Genomic DNA, 16,000 nt, shown 5'->3' with positions numbered 1-16,000 from the left:
ACATATTTACTTGTATATTTACGAATGTTTCATGAATGAGACCCATTGAGTGATTAATGAGTGTCTGTGTTAAATAACTGTCGAAAAGTTCGATTAATGTGTCATTTGAACTGCGCATGTATATGATTTGTTACTGAAATGTTGAATCAGAAATTAATTATTGTACGTTTGCCTTGTGTTTTCCAAGGCTGCGTTTTCTTGTTCTCTGTTTTTTTCCTATGTGAACGTGATCGGCAAGTGTATCCTGTTTTGTGCCATAAATAATCCTGTGGAGGTGAATCGCCTGCCTATTGAATACAATTAAATATGCACAAATGGCTAGCTGACCAGTGCCCATGGACCGGTTTCCACTTTGAACCATAATTTGAAACCATCAACTGGTAGGATAATTACAATTTTCTTTTGTTTTTCGGACTCACAGGACTTTTAATTTGTGAAATAAATTTTTTTTTTTTTACATCTGAAATGGAGAGACTTGAACTGATCGAGAGAAGTCTGAACAACTCTTTAAACTGAATCATTTGATTCACGAACTCTGGTCAGCTACGTCGTTATTCATGTTGTTGAACATACTATTTTACTATACAAAGATAAGGTGGTTAATTGGAAGGAATGATGAATCACATTGTCTTTTGAGTCAGATCCGATATCGGATTACTAGTATTTCTTTCGTCAACAAAAATTATAACTAAATATTGTCGTCAACGAACCACGTGACGAAAACGAGACGCAACGTAAATGCTGGTCATGTGACAATAACTATAATTAAATGTATAATGCAATATTGTTGACGAATAAAAACGAGACTAAATGTGGTTTACAAAATAAAAACTATGTTAAAATGTCTCTTCATTTTCGTTGACCAAAACGAGATGAAATGTTATGACGCTATTTCGTCTTGTTTAGTCACATTATTATTATTATTATTATTTTGCAGTATTTCTGTTTCCCGTGTCTCACTTCAGGGGCTGCATCAGGGCGCACTGCGCAGACGACGTCACTTCCTCAAGCCTCACTAGCGGCATTATTTAGAAGATGCAGCTGCGGTGAGTTAACGTAAACGACAACAAACAAAGTTAAGTCTGACGCCCGTTTCACACATAGGGCCCGATTTTAACGATCTGAAACGCAAGTATCAAGCGCGAAACGCAAGTAACTTTGTGGCCGGGTCTTGGGCGCTGTTGCTATTATACCGGCGGGATAAATGACTCTTGCGCTCAACGCAAATCTAAAATGGGTTGGTCTGAAGTAGCTTCATTATTCATAGGTGTGGTTTGGGCGTAACGTGAAATAAACCAATCAGAGCGTCATCTCACATTCCCTTTAAGAGCAGACACGCTTATTCTATAGCGGATTCCTATTATAACGGTGGATTTGCCAGACGCGCGCCAGGAGCGGTTCACAGCCGAGGAGACCGACGTTCTCGTCAGGGCCGTAAAACACAGAGAAGTGACATTGGGGATGGAGAAACACACCCAAATTAACTTCGGTTAAACAGGCGTATGATAATTTGGGTAAATGTGTAAACTAGAAGTATGCTTTTATAATTATCTATCTATCTATCTATCTATCTATCTATCTATCTATCTATCTATCTATCTATCTATCTATCGTAATGTATGATTTGCAAAAATGAAAACGGCTGCTTCTGTGTGAGAGAATCAAAGTGTATGCGCGTTGTGCACACGCTACATTGATTATGGCCAAGCATGCGCCCTTAAAATATCATAAGAATAACATGTGCAACGCGCCACTGACTTTAAACTAGATTTTTTCAGTTAGTGGCGGAATTGTTTTCTAAACGTGCAAAATAACATGAGGGAACGTTTGCGCCGGAACACGCCGCCTCTTTGCGCTGAACCGCCCCCGGGAGCGCAAGTGTATTTCTTAGTTAACCGACGTGCGTCTGTGGAGGGAAAAGTCCGCTGTGCGCGGGTGCAAAATAGGAATGATACATGCGTCGGTGTACAAAGTCAATTGCGCTGGGTGCAAGATAGGGCCCATACTCCGTGTGCAGTGCATATGCGGTGCAGGAGCAGCACTCGCTATAGTGCTTTCACATATGCTGCGTTTGCAGTGCGTAACTGATCCACGGCTGAACCACAAACACATACTCACTATTTTTATTTCAAATCCAGAAGTTATCAAATACTTTTATTTAAAAAAAGTTTTGTCAGCATTACGATTCTCTTTGTACACACATACTCTTTAATGGTCGTAATTCACATTTAAGCACAATTTAAACAATGTATTCAATGCACTACTTCTATCTAGATTTATTAGCAAGTGGTAAAATATTTAGCCATATAGTTATATTAAAATGACAAATATTTTAAATTAAAACTTAAAATTGACAAAAACAACTGACTCTCATGCCTTTTCTTTTGCATTTAAATTAATACAGTAAATCTTGGATGTCAGAAAGAACTTGTTTTTCAACCTCCACGAATGAGACGAGTGTTACTTTTCTGTTCACTATTTTAGCTATTTTTCCATAGTGATACACTATATTGACTGGGTTAAATAGAATAGCATTTCTAAAAAGAGACTAAAATACAATTTTCATTGACTAAAACTAGACTAAGGGCGCTTTCACACTTGGTTCGATTGCCTGTTCCTAACCCGAGTTCGATTGCTCCCCCCCTGCCCCCGATGGACTTTTGTTCACATATTATTTGTATCCGAACCGCAGTATGCTTGTGTCATCAAGTTGCAGCTGGTGCGTAATCGTGTTGCTTGGTAACCGCTATGAATGAAAAGGCGTCAAAATGGATAGAATTGCTCGCTTCACATTTGTTCTTTTTTTTTTTTTAACCTTTGGTTTTGTTTTCAAAGAAAAGATCCAGAAAGAGAAACACATTTGTGTTTGTCTGCCGCAAAAGTACTAAAATCGTTCCAAAGACAGCGGGCTGTCCGCCGAAGACAATTTTTGCGGAGGCAGCCAGAAATCATCTCTCTGCTTGCAGTGCGTCAATCCCGCTTTTCATCAAGTTAAGTGTATACATGACGAGAATAATTCCTGTTAGTGATCCAGAGCGCGATCCATTTGGACGCCGACAAACTTTATTGCTGCGGATAAAACAATAAACCTCCGCAGAAGCATTCCAGAGGTACTCCGCGAGGAACAAAACATGTTCCAAACATAAAACAGGCTATAACCACCTGACCGTTAGTCCAATTGACTTGAAAATTGGTATGCAGTGTCTTGGTCCAAGGTGCCATGTATGTCTATGAGGACGTTGGCGTATCTCGAAAAACATGGCCGCCATCGACCAATGAAATTTGAGCACCTATTAGACAAGATTAACGGAGGCCAATCGGAACGAAACTCGATGGGCATGTTCGACTCATGGCCCTAGAGGTCTGTAAGAGTTTTGAAAGAAATCAGCCACTAGTTGGCGCTAATGAGTTTTATGGCTCTGTAATAACGTGGTGTAAAACTTAACAACTTTTGATGCTTTTGTGCTTAAAGTCCTTAAAGGCCTTAACTGCTTGAACCCCGATAAATGCTGCTTGCAGCTTTAATTATTATTATTATTATTATTATTATTATTATTTTTCTTCTGCCGTAAAACTCATCGTGCAGCCCAAACCGTAAGAGCTGGAGCTTTGAAACTTTGCCAGATGGTAGTACAAAAATCGAGGAGAGGTTCAGAGAATATGACCCCAATTGGCCCATAGGTGGCGCTATAGCAACCAAAAGCGCGAAACTGCTCATAACTCCTAGACCGTATGACGTAGACTCAAGTGTCTTATATCATTGGAAAGCTGGAAACCTGAAGGTCAAAACGTATATCTCCGATTTCAATTCCTGTATGCAAATTGTCCGCCATTTTGAATTTAGTTAAAAACCTACTTTTGCGAACTAGTCCTAGGTTTTTTGTCCAATTGGATCCAAAACAGTGCAGAAATGTTCTCTGGAGTCTGAATATCAATAATTATCGAAAAAAAGTCGAAATTTCGATTCCTGATCGCCAGGGGGTGATAAATTAATGTTGTGGGAGGAGCCTATTTTACTAAAATGGCTATAACTCGAGAATGAAATTAGATATCTTCACCAAACTTGGTGCACATGTGTATGAGTTCAATCTGGGGTCACAGTAAAAAAATCGCGACGATTGATCACTAGGTGGCGCTATAACATGAAAAAAACATGAAAACGGCTATGACCACGTGACCGTTAGTCCGATTGACTTGAAAATTGGTATGCAGTGTCTTGGTCCAAGGTGCCATGTATGTCTATGAGGACATTGGCGTATCTCGAAAAACATGGCCGCCATCGACCAATGAAATTTGAGCACCTATTAGACAAGGTTAACGGAGGCCGATCGGAACGAAACTCGATGGGCATGTTCGACTCATGGCCCTAGAGGTCTGTAAGAGTTTTGAAAGAAATCGGCCACTAGTTGGCGCTAACGAGTTTTATGGCTCTGTAATCACGTGGTGTTACACTTATCGTCACAAAATGCATATCATCTGATAGATCTGCTCATGCTGAACAACTTTGCCTCAAGAACTAATGCTGTCAATTAAACCGTTTATTAAATATTCGTAATTATGTTAAAAACCTACTTTTGCAAACTAGTCCTAGGTTTTTCGCCCGATCGAAACCAGACCAGTCTAGGACAATTCTCTGGACACTCTAGATCAATAATTATCAAAAAAAAGTTGAACTTTTGCATGTAGATGGCTGTAATAGGGTCATTTAGAAAAGGGGCGTGGCAAAAAAACACTAAAAAGCCTATAAATCCTAAATGAAAACTCAGAACTTCACAAAAATTGGTGAGCATATGTGACATAACATCATTAACAAGCATGCCAATTTTTATGGAGATCGGACCATAGGTGGCGCTATAACTGCTAAAAAGCTTTAAAACCATATATTTCCTATGGTATTTCCTGTAAATGGTCTTTTCCATCTATTATGTCAGTAGTTACATGCTTGCTAAATAAAACTTAATCACTTTTGATGCTTTTGTGCTTAAAGGCCTTAACTGCTTGAACCCCGATAAATGCTGCTTGCAGCTTTAATATTATTTGTGTTTTTGTTGTAAATATAAAGAATACACTGTTGCTACAACAATGATTTGCCAGGGTTGAAATTGAAACATTAATTTTTTTTTATTCAAATCATTTATCATTAAATAAAACATTAAATTAGAATTTATTAACAAGTTTTTCAAACAGAGACAGGTATGTCTCTGCTCTGGCTGTTGCTGCCCTCTCTCTCTCCTCTTCTCTCGCCACTGCTTCTCTCTCCCTCTCCTCTTCCCTCTCTGCCTGTTGTTTTAGAAACTCAAGAAGAGTCTGGCTGTCCCGACGCCTCTTTCTTGACTGCTGGCTGCTCCTGGCTTCCAGAGAAGGGGTAGAAGCTGGTGTGCTGACTGAGCCACCTGTAGTGGCAGTCAGGTTTGATGCAACAACCACGGGCAGAGTGATTGAGTGCTGCCCCTGGAGTGCAGCATCCATTGCAGTGTACCACTGCCAGGTGGCAGCAGTCACACTACCGGCCTCTACCCCTTTTCCTGTGGGTGGGTCCCTAAGCTCCTGAAATAAAGCAAAATGCTGTCATGTTCTCACCTCACGTTGTTCCACACTTTTAGACATTTTTTATTTTTATTTTTTGCTCTACACAAAGGAAGATATTCTTAAAGAATTTTTGTAACTTAACAGTTTGAGGCACCAAAAATTTACACAAGTCAGTGGTGCCCCAGAACTGTTAGGTTACAAATATTCTTCGTTTGTGTAAAGCAAAAAATAAATAAATAAATAAATAAATAGTGTATACAGGTGTGAAACAAGTTAAAACAACTTAAATTTGTGGGTGAATGACAGAATGTTAACTATTCTTTTTACAGTCTCAGAGTAAACAATGTAGCAGCTAAACAGAGTAAACTACATTTTACAAGATAAAATGTAAGGGCCAATGCATCTATGTTAGGTTTCATATATAACCGGAAAGTCTTAACACACATCTTGGTAAGTCTCTTTCAGTAACAGAAAGTAGAGAAACAGGCAGATTACCTTGTATTTGTCTTTTAGGTTGCTCCATTTTTTTTTGGCCTGTTTGGCAGTTATGGCCAAACCATATGTGGAAACAAAATGACTATAGGCAAAACAAAACCATAAAGATTGACATGATTCCACTTCAATAACGTATTAATTTTTATGGATGAAGACTGTGCAAATCTAGCTCCAAACCTTCAGACATACAGGGAATTATACAAGCACTCAAAATCAATACTCACTCCCATCCACTTTTGGAGGAATTGCGCCTCCCGGTGAAAAGGCTTTCGTTGGCCGCCCGCCACTCTATCAAAGCCCGAGTTTCCTCAGCAGTCCCTTGATAAATAAATAATGCTTAATTTAATTTAATGAAAAATAATACAATTCTAAAATAATTTGTTAGAAAATTGAAATAAAGACAAGCAAACTATTTGGTTAAAACGACAAGAGCACTGCAGAATAAGGTTTGAGTTTGATAAGTAAGTTAGGCTAGTTAGGAAACTTTTCCCTCAAGCAAAACAATTGCCCATTAACGTTAGATATAGGCTACCCTTAAGCACAATAGATCAAAAAATGTTTATCCACTACAGAAACAACACAGGCAGCACCATATTTTACATAACGTTATACTTTTTAGGAGGACTTGCCGAGGGTTAACGTTACTTACACCAGCGCTGGATTGCCTGGATTTTTCAACTCGTAACAGTTAATGAAATCGTCTGAGCAAATTTTCAAATAGTTGCTAACCTTAAAATTCGACGGTAGCTTTTAAGTTTAAACAACATTCTGGCATCAAAACTCTTAGAACTACATTTCGTGATACAACAACAATAGTATTTTGAAATGTATTACTTACAGTTGTGAGTTTTCTCCTCCGCCATTGATGCGAACTTGGTTCGAACTGAATTCTGGGTTATGGGCCCGTATCAAGTCCGCACAAGTCACCTCTGGATGCATCCTCGGTAAAAGGGGCGGATCAAGAACACATCCGGGGATTTGAACTGAACTTGGCTAGATGTGAACTTTGAATTGGAACAGTACTAGGGCAGCGACTGATGACGTTTTACAAGTCCACAAGAACACAAGTACAGACAAGTACGCATATTGAGAAACGGCTTGTATATATAAAACGGAGAGGCTCGGGAGCGCGCATGCACGTCACATCCGGTGGATTTCGCAGAAAATCCGACCCGGAGACTTCACATAAAAATAGGAATACTGGCCTTCAGAGGTAATAGCAAAACGCGAAAAGTGGATCATTGTAATGTGTGATTACAACCCCTTCACAGACGGGCAATAAAAAAAGGATTCATTTTATAAAAAAAGTTACATACAGCACCTTTAAGATCTCCAAAGATGTTTTACATTTTTATTTTTATGTGTGTAGTCGGTTAACATGAGTTTGTCAAATAACAAGATCATAGATTAAAATAAGAAACTAAAATAGTTACATTTAAAATTGAAATAATACTTTATATATAAACCATAAAATGTAATAATTGTATGGTTTTAAGAGCTGAATGTTCTTTAGGGATCCTGCTCTTTTTAACCAATGAATCTACACTCGTGATTTAATGGATAAGGATGTTTACAACATTTTAGCACACAATTTCTAAGTGATAAAATATTTTAGAGATTGACATAACTATAATATAATATAGCATTTTAAGATTTCATTAATTCTTTTTTTCTTTTCTTTTTTTACGTTTTGAAATCACACTTTCAAAATTAGGCTTCCTCATAAATACAGTAGTTGACAACACGGTCTCACACCTATTCGTCACACACTGCCGTTTGGTCATTTCCCCCTGACACCCATAAGCCGACGTTGAGGGGACCAACTCTTCGTCGCTTGACACCAAAGAGGGTCATCCGATAGATTTAAATGCAAATCCCTCATCTTTGGATTTTGACGGAATTGGGTTAGCAACTGGGTCGCAATGGCGAACCCCCTTCCGTCAAAATCCAAAACCCCTGTGTGTCACACAGCTTGACTTTCAGCTTCCCATTATTACTTTTCTTTCATTTTATATGCATGAGCATTATCAAACGTTCATCTCTTTCTGTGTGTTTGTTCAGGATCACAGTGTGAGACACACACAGACCGGCCAAACTGACCGTCGACCCATGATGTGGGAAACTGGGAATGTACAGTAAGACGCTCACACTGACAGACAGTAATGTTTTATTTTTAACAGGAATAACACAACTTTGGTTTTGCTAAATCATAACACCACACATGCAGTTACACATTTGTATTTTTAAAGAATATAAAAGACAAAAAAAAAAAAAATTCTCAAAATTACACATGTGCATAGAAATTGTAATAATTTGAACTGAAAACAATAATAAACAGCAATAATTTCTTCAAACATGAAAACAGAGACTTCAGGAAACCCTTTTTAAAAAATGAAAAAAAAAATGGAAAAAAAAATTCACTGATCATTTTTCATTCACTGATTCACTAATGGACAGATTAGATGAAGCGTTCACAAAAATAAATGAGAATCTCAGACCTGAAAAGCAGATGTAGAAGTGATGTTAGATGATAGAAGTGAAGCTTATGAACATGTTTGCATTCGTCTTGGATAATGATGCTTAATATGCTAAACATCCCAAGTAAAATTTACTTGCAATCTTTCTTTTTCCAAATCATCCTCCACCTTTTGCTCCTGAGGGCCTCCGGATTGCAAATCAAAGATTCTAAATCCGTTTGATCGTTTATATCCGGTGGTGTGATAGTTTGTCTCTTATAGTGAACAGGCAAACACTCTTTGCCAACGACATCACAAGCTAGAACCAAATAGCGCACTTTATATTGTAGAGTCTCGACTACACACTGCTGCCGGTTATTTATTGAAGTGCTGTTAACAGTGACAATGTACACTGTGAACTTTCTAAGACTGATGCACAAGTTGGGTCCGTACATCATGCCTTCTGTATTGCAGATATTTTTAATTCTATCCTCGTTGCATTTGCTGAGGAAGAACTGGCGAGAAGGTCTGCCAGAGCCACAAAGCCCCTTCTCTGTTAGGTACACTGCCCAAGCATCTCGACTGGCTTTATCGAAAGAATATGAGAGAATATGTTTGTCTTTAAATTTATCATAAGTGTTGTTTTTCCGAGATCTCTCGCAGGGTAATCTGTAATCAGCGAACACCAGAGTGACGAGGAGAACCAGGAGAACGAGGAGAACGAGGAGAAGCGCAGATCTCATCCTGAGAACAAGAGAGTGACATACACTTAGAGCTTCACAATCAGTGGAAATCGGCCATTAATAAGAGAATGAACAACTTCTGCACGGCTGAATGGTTTTCTGAATATATCTCTATATGACTAAAGTATTTATAATAATAGTTTCTTAAATACTCTTATTTTGCAGCGAAATGTTGCCACATTAAAATTTCTTATTTTTTAAAATATTTTTATTTATTATAATAAATTACTATTATTTTTTATTATTATTATATTAAGCTTTTATTTTGGTGGATAACCCCAGCCACTCTTTTGATGACAACAGATTAAAGTAGATGCATTATTAAGATGATCTTCAGCATCTGAACTATGATTTACATGTGTACAGTATATATAGATTTACCTGTGTGCCGTTCTTGAGCTCGTGGAAATGAAAGAGTCTTGTTGAGTCTGAGCTGGAGTTCAGAAAGTGTTCGAGATGCTCATTTGACTGATTTTTATTGCGTGGAAAAGAGGGAGGAGTAGAGATGCGCCCGTTTCTTGGAAACTCATCACAAACACGATTCTTGCAAGTAAGCAAAACTTAGAGGATGTTTTTGCATCTTTGAGATTCTGCCTTCAGGAAATTCTGTAACACTTTGCAATAATGTTCCAGTTGTTGACATTGGTTAACTACATAGTGCACATGAACTAACAGTGCTAAATACTTCTAAATTAAGTTTGTTCATCTTTAATAAACTTAAAGTGCTTTCCTGTAGTTCAAACAGTAGAGCATCAGCGCTTGCAATGCTGAGGTCTTGGGTTCGATTCCCAGGGAAAGCAAGAACTGATAAGAATGTAAATGTGTATCTTGAAATGTAATGTAAGTCGCTTTGGTTAAAAGTGTCTGCCAAATGCATAAATGTAAATTCAACATTTACTAATATATTAAAATCAAAAGTTGGGGGTGTCAATATTGCAAATAATTGTGTAAATTATGTATCCTTTATTTTACCAGGAATAATCCCATTGAGATTTAAATCTCTTCTACCAGGGAGTCCTGACCAAAATGACAGCACAAAAAGTTTCACATAAACAGATTACAAACAAACTGTGTCTAATTGCTGTGTCTGTTTCATGAACTAGGTCATTTATATAAATTGAAAATAAAATAGATCCCAGAGTACCACCCAAATAATACAATGGTAATCATTCAGTGCCAAACACAGTATTTAGTCAAATACATTGGTATTGAGTCAAGTCAAATTGATTTGTATTGCACTTTACAGAAAGTCATAAAGTTTATAAAATCTTAATCCAAACTTTATTGTCAGCTGAACCCCTTTGACCTAAAATATTTATTTGAAGTTCCCCCTGAGATTTTTAGTTAACATTTCAACAATTTAACATAATGTGTTGATAATGGATTTAACAGGTTTTGTGCTCAAATATTAGTCCTCGAATGTGCATCTAACTGGACGTCTAATATTATCAGCAAAAGGGAAGTGCCACTGAAGGGAAGTGTCTCAACCAGAAGGGAAAGTGATGATGATGATGATGATGATGATGCCTTGAATTTCATAATGATCAAATCTCTTGTGAAATTTCAGTCTCAAATACATGCTGACATTAATGCTTTTACTGCTGTGCTGGACAATGTGCTTCTTTAAATAATTTGTAGGTATTGCAAAAGAGGGAAGATGATAACAATGCTTCAAAAACATTGAAAAACTTCCATTTTAATAATTTGATTACAACTACACAGTGCATGATTTAGACTCATTAACAACTGACATTTGCAGGTTTACTTGAGGTTTTTTTTTTATTTGTATTTTTTTGTACACATTAGCCACAGGCTGGAGTTTGGGGTTTTGCCACTGTCGCCGCTTTGGCTTGCTTAGTTGGGGACATTTAATATTCATCAATATTGATCTGCCTGTATTGACACCATTATATGACAACTGAACTGAGCTGGACGATGACATAGAGCGGCTGTATGTATAAATGAACTAAATTGATAACTTTTCTAAAACAGAAATGAAACATCACTGAACTTAGAGCCCTGCATTTAAGCCCGACGGGCCCCGACTTATTAAAGCCTCTGGGGCCGCAATTTTCACGTCATCGCTCACACGGGTCTGTTTTAGGCTTCTTCTTTTTATATTTTATATAAAAAATCAGTAAGTTGCAGATGCTCTAAACACAGTCATCTTCATTAGAAGTAGAGAGACTTTCCAGTGCTTACGCCACTCTTTCTCCTATTGCTGTCTTTGATCTTAAAATTAGCTGATGATAAATAAAATGCAGCTTGCCTCATATCTGTTGCTACCGTTGATGTGAACTCTTTGTTTTGCGGAGAAGTGTAAGGGAAGACAACCTGTGTTTTATTTGAGTTGTTTAGATGGTATAGCCTGTTTTGTGTGCGAGCGCCGTATAGCGAGCAGCAGCAGCTTGTCTCAGCGTGTTAATAAAGCCTTTTCACTGTGGTAATAACAGACTAAACATTGAAACTATCCTTGAAGTGTTTTATATCTATGGATTTTTTTGTAGGCAAGTCAAGTGATGATTTGAGAGGCTAAACTGATCAAACATGTGGTTAACTCACTGTCGGTCGCTAGCCACTTGGTCGTCCCTCTAAAAAACGAAAACTTTAATTTAACAAACAAAAAATGCTCCAGATATTATTTTCTAAATTATCTTAAAGGTAATTATTGCTTTAAGTGATGCTGGGTGACGTCACTACTTGATGACGTTTGAAGTATTGTCAAACAAAACGGAGGCTAGCTCGACCCTCCCTCCTCCTCATCCCGTCCCCTCCTCCTCCCTTCCGTGCTTCCTGAAACAGGCTTTTCCGATGTAAATTCAGGACTTCGCGCTTTCCTTCTCCTTTTCCCTCTTCTTTGCTATTTGTTCATCGGAACGCCGTCTCTTTGGTCGTGTGTCGGCCATATCAAAATTCAAGATAATATAATTCTAACGTTAGTCGTTGTTGTTGTCTAGGACATCTCTCCTCTAGCTAACCCCCCCCCCCCCCAACCCCCCCCCCCCCCCCCCAAATGGACAAATAGACAGTCCTAAGGTTGGATGCTTAAATTAAGTTTATTCGCATATGCAATGTTTTAAACTTCACATTGTAGGCAGAAAGCCTAATTACATTTACAAGTAACTATAAAAGTAATCAAACAGTCATTATGACCATAAAGCAAGACCGTTGAACTCCAGTCCAGAAGGTTTACGATGCATATATGATATCTTAGAAGAGATTCATGCACACTGCAGCTAAACACGGCTTCACTTCAACAAAGAGTTTGGTAATTTGTGCATTAGGAGTGACTCCAGTTGTCTGTACTCATGGCTTTACTCCTATGCCAATGACAGTTGCATAGACGTGAACCTAGAACTCATGTACTGTACACATCCCTCAAATGCAACAAGTTATGCTTTAAATACCTGAAACTATACAGTAAATACAGACTACAGAGTATCATTTTAAAGGCATTTTTATTCTCAGTTATCATGTGCATTGTTTATGATCACTAGAAATTCAGCTCATATCTGCATTCTTACATGTACACCAGGAAACTGTATTCATATTCAAACGTGCATTAAATATACAAACAAATAATGCTACAGCTCATATAATGTGAAACTATATGAAAAGAAAATCTCTTTCTTTGGTCACGAAAAATAATAACAAGCTTAGAATAAAGAATCAAACATTTCATGATTTCAAATAAAAGTTAAAATGAATCAGAATATAATTTTTTGGTTTACACGAAACAGTTTTTCACACCTGTTAATGTGGCTAATCATAAACACAACTGAAGATTTGGTTCTGATCAGGTCACCGAATACACACGAGTTCAAAATATTATTTTTTATTTTCTTCAGTTTGTGTTTTACTGAAAGCATTAGCAAAAAAATTGTGTATGTTCTCAACCACAACTGTTGCATTCTCGTAGTTCAGCTTTGCAGCTTTGGTCATTGTGTCATACACTGAATCCGCTTCTTCTGCAGCTTTCCATCCAGTGACTCCTCCACCAACGGCTCCTACAAGAGCTGCAGCTCCGACAGCACCGGCAGACACTGATGACCCTGCTCCTCCTGACACTAAAGCTCCTGCCACTGCTCCTCCTGCTTCAACTGTTGCTCCTCCTGCTTTTTCTCCTGTTTTCTCAGCTTCACCTCCAGGAACTGTTGCTTTTGTTTCTTCAAAAAGGATTTGCACCTGCCCTCACTGCCAAAATAACCAAAACCTGGTTCAGTGACTGTGTAAATTACTGTGTGATTTCATGTAATAATCACATTTTTTGAAATCCTGCTTTCGTGGGTTTTATGAGCTGGAAGCCCAAATTATGTACAAATAAACAACTAAATACTTGAAATCGTTTAAGTTGTGGGCCCTGAATCTATAATCTATGGAAGTTTAACGTTTTGAATGGAATTATGGAAATAAATCACCTTTTCCATGATATTCTAATTTTTTGGAAAGGGTCTGTATATATACTGATTGGCTTCATCATTCTGTCTCGTCTCCACCAGTAAGCTGGTGTGTGGTGGGCGTTCCAGGTGGATGCTGCACATTGATGGTGGTTGAGGAGATTCCCCCTTCCACGTAGGATCCTTCAGATGAGACGTTAAACCGAGGTCCTGACTCTCTGTGGTCATTAAAAATCCCATGGCACTCCTCGTAAAGAGTAGGGGTGTAACCCCGGTGTCATGGCCTCCTAATAATCCCCATCCACTGAATTGGCTCTATCACTCTCTCTTCTCTCCACCTGTAGTGGAGCGCACTGGCGCCGTTGTACTGTGGCTGCCATCGCATCATCCAAGTGGTGGTGTTGAGGAGAGATCCCCGGATATGATTGTAAAGCGATTTGGGTGTACAGTAGTACATATGAAAGCGCTATATAAATGCCTCATTCATTCATTCATAGCACTTTGAGAGCAGAGAAAACCACTATATAAATGTAATGAAATATTATTAAAGAATTAATACAATACAACAAATTACAAGAAGAAGATCCGACAAAGAAACAGGACAAACAATGAGTGTATTAACATGCACAAAAATATACTGAAAATTAATAAATATCTGCTCATTCATTATCCTCTTAACATGACATTCCACAGTGACAACACCAGATTAGATAGAGCAAACCCCACCCAGCAGGCACAAGATGTCGGTCGGATGTTGGATTTTGGTTGAAAATGATAATCGGGTTACTTCATATTGTAGAATTACATGCTTGCTATTATTAATATTTTTTTTTTTTACATTTGGTACAATGGTAACAAGTAGGAGACTTACACTGATCCCCTCTGGTGTTCCTTGTTTGGAAATCAACTTGTTATCTTCACGGTCATAAGTGACCAGACACCTGAAAATGAAACTTCCTCCACCCCAGAAAAACCAATGTAATATATTTTTGTTCAATAATATATTTTATTTTGTATTTGAGAGGATTTGATGGTACTTATTTATAGTTATGCAATAAGTATGGTTATTTTTTGCCATTGAAATATTTTTCAATTAATGCAGTATTTCAGATTAATTTAGAGACTAGGCCTTTTAAATCCAATTTTTGGAAACAGATTAGCGCCATCTGTTAAAATAAAACATGTAATTTCATGGTGTTACCACTAGATGCCTGTATAGCTCTCGATGGAGAGGCTTGTGAATTCTCTAGTAGTTTTTGAACAAAATTACTTACTTTTAAGATGTGGATTTGAATGTATTTTTTTGAAATTCTCAAATAATACTTTTTGTCAAGGTTAATAAAAAAAGAAAAAAAAAGAAATTTGATGTGAAGTGTACACGTTTTTGCATTGTTTTGTCAAACCTGAATACAGAGAAAGCATTTTGTTCCACGTAACATTAACATTCAATAAAAATAAATAAACAGGAATGCTTTATCACAGCCTAATCCATCTGGATCTGATCTCATGTCAACCTCTTATTTCAGTTGGGGGGATCCATATAGTTATCAAAGTCAGTCACACCTCGACTTTCTTCCAAATAACGCACATTTCATTCATAATATTATAAATACGGGCCTCTATATTTCCTGCACATTTTTGTTTTTCTGAATGGTCTGAATGGCTAATAAAAATAGGTAATACAAAACGATTACTTGGTCAAATAAGAGATGGACAAGAAAGGTCAAAGCCATCAGGTGCCCAATTTAGAAACGAGCGAAAGATAAAGGTATGCAACTATGTTTTCTCTGTATGATTACGGTATCCATGTCATGAATGAAGGGGCAATATTAATTGGTGGGTATAACTCTTATTTGTTAGCCTTTTTGCTATGATTCTTGCTATGCTTAACAATAATTCGGTTTTAACTCAAACACGAGATCTAATTTCACCATAATATTGTTCTTTGCAACAAAACTGTTACAAGGTCAGTTATTACACTGCCCAGGGTGTAATTCAATGTAGAACCGCCACTGAAAGAGAAATAACAACAATAAAATACAATAGAATAATCACATTCAGTTACTGTAAGCAGCTCTAAAAAGGTGTGTCTTTAAAGAATTCTTAAAACAATCCAATGTTGGAGAGTCTCTAATTTCCGGTGGTAGAGCATTCCATAGACGTGGCGCTGAGACCGAGAATGCTCGACCACCCATAGACTTTAATTTATATCGAGGCTGCTGGGGGATGCATGACCTGGAAGAGCGCAGAGAGCGAGTTGGAGTATGAGCGGTGACTAAACTGCAGAGATAAGCAGGGGCCGTCCCATGAATAGCTTTACACGTTAAAATCAAAGTTCTAAAATCAAAGTTCATCAAAAATCTAAATAATCAATTCTTCA

This window comes from Rutilus rutilus, assembly GCF_951802725.1.
Source record: "Rutilus rutilus genome assembly, chromosome: 3".
In the NCBI taxonomy this organism is placed as follows: domain Eukaryota; kingdom Metazoa; phylum Chordata; class Actinopteri; order Cypriniformes; family Leuciscidae; genus Rutilus; species Rutilus rutilus.
Note: the sequence above shows the minus strand (reverse complement) of the source record.